The sequence below is a fragment of the Pinus tabuliformis genome, chromosome 1_1 (assembly GCF_031772625.1).
Source record: "Pinus tabuliformis cultivar Carrire ecotype Pingquan chromosome 1_1, CPIR1, whole genome shotgun sequence".
NCBI classification, from domain to species: Eukaryota; Viridiplantae; Streptophyta; class Pinopsida; order Pinales; family Pinaceae; genus Pinus; species Pinus tabuliformis.
Genome location: NC_142297.1, coordinates 215,561,334 through 215,567,333, shown reverse-complemented (window position 1 = coordinate 215,567,333; position 6,000 = coordinate 215,561,334).

Below are 6,000 nucleotides of genomic sequence, written 5' to 3'. Positions count from 1 at the left end.
ACGTGAGCAAACTCATTGGCATACTCAATCCCTTGATTGTGCAAGATCTGGTGCACAACTATAGTCACAACTGATAGCAATCTGATTCTCTACCACCTGTCCCTGTTGAACTGAACATGCACTGACATGCAACTGAGTTAACTGATGTATTCTTTAGTTGTATTATGAGTTAATAATTAGTTTAACAACTCATCATTAGTCTATCTGCAGTTAGACTAACTACAACCAGTTTAACTAAGTTAAACTGAACACAACTCCATCAACTGTACCTCCAGTCCACTAAACTCAACTCACTTGAGTTCTAACTGAAGTCATGCATGCAAAAACTCAACTGACTCATAAGAAAAACGAATTTCCTTCTGACAGCTGCATGTGCCACTTCCGTAGCTCAAACTGAAGTGCTCCAAGAGAATAAGATTAAGTTTATAGTCCAAATATTATTGTGAGATAATAATATTTGACTTTTCTATTTTTTGACAGCCAGTCTAAAAATAGACTTGATCACTCACACTGTGATCACTCACACTTTCATCAAAAATATAAGTCCATCTATTTTTCCCAACTTGATCAATCATCCATAAACATAGACATGATCCATATGTCTAAAAATAGACATAGTCTAAAAATAGACTTGCGCCAAAAATAGCCTGCGGGCCCACTTAGTGAAGGCGAATCTTTTCACTAAGCTCCATCATCTTGTTGCAATCTCAACAGAAACAGTCAATGACTCTTCCAGAGAAATTCATGCACCAAGGAGACCTCACAAGAGTGGGAAGCATAACCGGGAGGAGCCTACTTCACTTGTCGAGCTGTTGGCTTGTCCTTTTGCTGTCACATGCTTCCAACATCAATCTTGTTACCAATTTTGTCAGATGGTGGAAAGATTTAAATACCATCATGAGCTTGCCAGACTATTTTTACTCCATCTTCACAATGGCAAAGTCAATTTGGCAAGTGTGACATTCACCTTGACACCTGAGACTATATCTCAAGCAACCGGTATTCCAAATGTAGGTGAGCAGTGGAATAAGGGGCAGCTGGTAGACAGGGAACATTATGAGCCTTATATCAAGGCTGGTTTTCAGAGGTAGATTAGTAGAGTTTTCCCTTTCAAGTACCTTCAGGACACATATGCTCCCTTGATGAAACTCATAATTAAATATTTCAGCTGTGAGGGCAGATTTTCTCGCCTATATGCCTACCACATCAGATTGTTGATGCACTTCACTAGGGTGAGAATGATGAACCTCCCCTATTTTATTTGCCAGAATATTGAGAAGATGACCACCTTGGTTCAAAGGAAGCCTCCTCATCAGCAGTATAACAACATCTATCACTTTGCACTAATCAAAATTGTGGTTTTGCATCAGCTTAGTCTACTGAATGTTTCATGGGAGGATTTCATTGCACATGAGGTCTTTATAGGTCCACAAGTTCCCCCATCAGTTTTTCATGAGGCAGGAGAGCCTTCACATCAGCAAGAGGTGCATGAGACACAAACCACCAGTGTGCCAGTGTTTGTTACATACCAAAAGGGCACAAGGAGATTGTTTGCAGCAACAAAACGAGTACTATCTCCACCGGGGTGGAAGGGGTCTCATTTCCTTCAACAACAAAGCAGGTACAGGACAAGGGTAAGCATCCATTACATGATGAGGGGCCTTCAGAAGGTCAAGAGAGAGATTTCATTCTCATTCAGGATGATGACACTGATTTGGGCTCCCAAAGCTCAAAGCTCAAGGAGATCATTCAGGAACAACAAGTTGACATTCATGACTTGTCTCTCAACCTGGAAAGAGCCAAGTGGATAATCAACTATCTTGAGCAGAGGAACAAACAGTTAGAAGATCAGCAAACTATCATGGAGCTCCAAAACATAAGAGAAAATCGGCAAGCTGCCAAGAGAAAGAAAATCAAGTTGACACCACTTGAACAAGAAATTGATGCTGATCATGAATCTTGGCTTGAGAGGGTTAATATGCACTTGGAAAAGATGCTAGAGAAGGCCAACAGAGAGAAAAATATGCTGAGGCACATGGCCTACCACTACTTGGCGAGAAACAAGGTGTGCAAAGCAAGAATCAGGATTTTGAAGGCTAAGTTGAAGAAAGCATCGAGGAAGAGAAAAGAGCAAGATAGACTCCAGATCTTGGTTGAGACTTCCTTAGCCCAACACAACACTTGATGAAGGACACTCAACCCAAATTTCAAGAAATTTGGGAAACTTTTTGCAAATTTTGAATTTTTGGCCTAAAAAATAGGTTTTTCTGCCTGGTGCGCTGCGCCACCTGGCGCGCGCTTTTGCTAGGGACCTCCTTTTGAGGAAAACTCAGCATTTTTGGATTCCTCATGGAAAAATATGAATGCCCTCACATGGCCAAGAAATTTTGACAAGTTTTGAGCTTCCAAAAGGGTCAAAAACACCCCCAAAAATGACCTTTCTACCCCTTTTTGGCCACACAGGAAGTAGTGTTGGGAGAACTCATTTTTGAAGTGGCAAATGGAGACCAAATTCAGAAATTCCACTTGTTCTGGATAGTAGGCAGGTAGACCTTTCCAACAAGCCCACTTGGAACAAATTTTGTGCACGGGAAGGCCTCCAAAATCAGCTCCAAAGTAGCGCGCCGCATAGGGACAGGAGTGTAGCGCACAGGATGAAATTTTGTCATCTTGGTCAAAAAACTCTGTTTTTCGCCTAGTTTCTTCTCAGTTTGACTTTTCTCTTTATAATAGTCAAACTCATGATGTAATTTTATTTGAATTAATGGATTTTGATGTAAATATGTTAAATTTTCACTCATAGAGGTAGATTCATCCATGAAAAGGTAGTTTGCAACTGAATGACTCAGTTTCCTAGTTTTTGGAGGCAAGTTGTTCCACTGTCTACTTTTTAGTTCTCAGTTTAGATCTTGTTGAAACAGCTCCTAAACTTATGAACTCGACCCCTAAAGGCTAGGATGAGTTGTTTGTTGCCTATATCTAGTAGTTTTTCAGTCATTGGCAAAGTTTGGACTCTTGTGAATGCTTTGAGCTTCATGGTACATTCATCTCTACAGTTTGGCAAAGGAATAAACCAGGGTTTGCAGCACTTTGTGGGATTCTTGTGGCAACTTGATTTGGTATTGTTTTTCCTTCTGTAATGAAAGTTTACATGTGTTTATGTATGCCATCATCTCTTTCTGTTCAGATTAACTAAATGAATCAAGGATAAAGGTAGAATTCATTGATGTTGCAGTGCTCTACCTAGGGTTTGTTTAGTTATTTATGTTTTTAACTGTTTGAAGAGGATCCCTGAGACTTTCATGACCTCTCCAACTCCTCACCAGTCTTAAGACTCTCCATCTCACTTATTTCAAAGTACTAAACCATTTGCCTACCCCGCCCCACAGAAACCTCTGCAAGACTGAGTCCATTCCCTGTACCCAAATCTACCTTTCACATTTGAGCCAGCAAACCATCATAAAATTCAATCAAACTCCTCTAAGCATATACCTAGCCTAAAATTAGTCTTTGCATCAGTCATCTCAAGCTTCATTTGATATATTTTACTGAGATAGACAAGGAGAGAGCCCTCTCCCGACCTGGTAGGGCTAGCTACCAGGTTAAGCGTGGTTTGATGTTACCCTAGATTCTGCCTTTCTCAGCCTGAGGTAGATTTAGGCCCTAACATATTGGCGACCATACTAGGGAAGAAAAGTTCATTTGTTTGTTAGTTGTCTTTGCTTTATAAACTACAGACGGAGCCTGAAGTTAACCAGGTAGCCTTCGAACTGCACTTGCTTTGTGAGTGCATAAGTAGATAAAAGCTACTTCAGTCAATCTCCGGTCTAGTCTTATAAACTGAACATCTGACTTGCAAATCACCCCAGTACATGTATAAAAGTTAGATCTGATTGTTGATGGTGGACAATGATCAGGCACTAGAAGGCTGAAATCATTCACCTAGTGACTCCAGTGTCGAAGAATCCCAAGGTTGTTTTATGGCGACTCTACCCTTCAAAAATCAGTAGCCTGAAGAATTTCTTGGTGAATTCATTGTTATCAAAATGGTTTCGCTGGATCGAAGGTATGCTCCCATGAGCAAAGATCACATTCCAGGTTTTCCAAATAAAATTCCTAAGGTATATTGGCAAAGGAATTTGCCTACGTTTAAAGATGATGATAGGAAGGATGTTGCTTTACATCTGGTTAGATTTCACATACATATTCGCAAGTTGAAGGTTGATTTTCCTGAAGATTGCTTGATGAAGATATTCATGGCCACTCTGGAAGGTGAAGCCCGATCTTGGTATGAAAGTTTGCCGCCTGCTTGTATTTATTGTTTAAAGGATTTTCATGCCATGTTCTTTGAAAGGTATAAAGAATCTTATCCATCATTAAATTTAGTTCAGAACTGTTGTAGCCATGTTCATAGTTTTATTGAAAATCTTGAAAAAGTTTATGAAGATGATGACTTCATGGACGATGAGATCATGGAGGCTTTGTACGAAAATCCATTTCAACAGCATAAAGAGAACTTAGAGGATACTTATCAAGATGCTCAGGAAACTTTGCAGCAGGATCAAGATCTTAGCACAATGGAAAATGATGAAAGAGAAGGTTTTATTTCAGATCTGTCCATAGAAGAAGACAGCATGCATGAAAGTCAAGTTTCAATTTCAGAATGTGATAAAGTCAAGTCAGCTATTTCAGATCTAGATTCAGATCGTGATGATGAAGACTATCTTGTTTTGAATCCCATGAAGGAGAGCTCTGCTGTTGAGATCATCTGGAATGAAGAAGACAAAGTTACTGACCCAAGCCTTCATGAGGAGGTAATCTAGTCATTTCATGAAAAACAAGATGAGATCTTTGTTCAAGTAAGTGAAAAATCTTCTTTCGATAACTCAGTGGTAAATGATAATTTGATTGCCATGTCATATGAAGATGATCAAAAATGTTTTCAAATTTCAGAAGACCAGGGAATTAAGGACTGTCATTTAGGTTTTTCATGTTTTGAAAAGTTATTTCAAGAAGACAATAATTGCTTAAGCAAAAGAAAACAAAAAGTATTATCTCCTCTGTCTGAAGATAAAATAGATCTACTTGTGAAAGGTCAGGTTCCAGCCCAAGCTAATGTAGGTCTGCTGGCACATGGTCAAGAAGGTGTTGGTGAAACTTCTTCTTCTTTTTAAAATGATGACAGTCTTGAAATTAGATTTATAGATCAGCGAAAAGATAATATTTTCTTTCATGAAGATGATAAGGCTGTCATGTTTGATAATCTTGAATATTGTTTTCTATTTAAGAATGACCTAGACCATGAAATTGAGGAATATGAGCCTGAGAGAGACAATATGCCAGAATGTCTCATGGTCGAGGAATTTACAGCTAACACTCAGATGGTAGAAGCTTATACCTCTCTATGCCTTCCTATCACTTGGCAATCAATTGTTCTTTCAGATCAGAATAAAGGGACTACTTGTATTTTTGCTGCTGGATCTCAAGACAAGCTAGTGCTTCAGGATTTTCAAGATCCCTTCGACATTCTTTTGCAAGCATTAGAGAAGATGGATGTTTCCTGGTTCATTATCATAAGCCTTGGTTTCAGTGGTTATTGTGAGTTGCCTACATGTACATCGTTCTACCTGCTCGGGAAAAGTGAGAGCAGAATTTCAGTATGTAGCCATCTGCTGGATTGGTTACATTGGAAGGCTCACTACACATGATTGTACATATTTCATCAGTAGGCAGGTGGTTTTCATCATGATTTGAAGCCCTCAAATCTCGATGGTTTGTTGCCATTCAAAAAGCTTTGTAAGTACTTGTTTCAGTTAAGTAAGTCTTGAGTCATTTTTTGTTTTAGTCAGTTGTTTGAGTCAATTTTGAGTCGGATTTCAGTCCTAAAATTGTGTCAAGATATTGGTTTTGGTTTGTCGAAGTTATTGACTCCATAGCCCAATGGACGAAGGCACTGCCTGCTTTCCCAGAGATCTGTATTTCTTGGCACCTCCAAGGAGC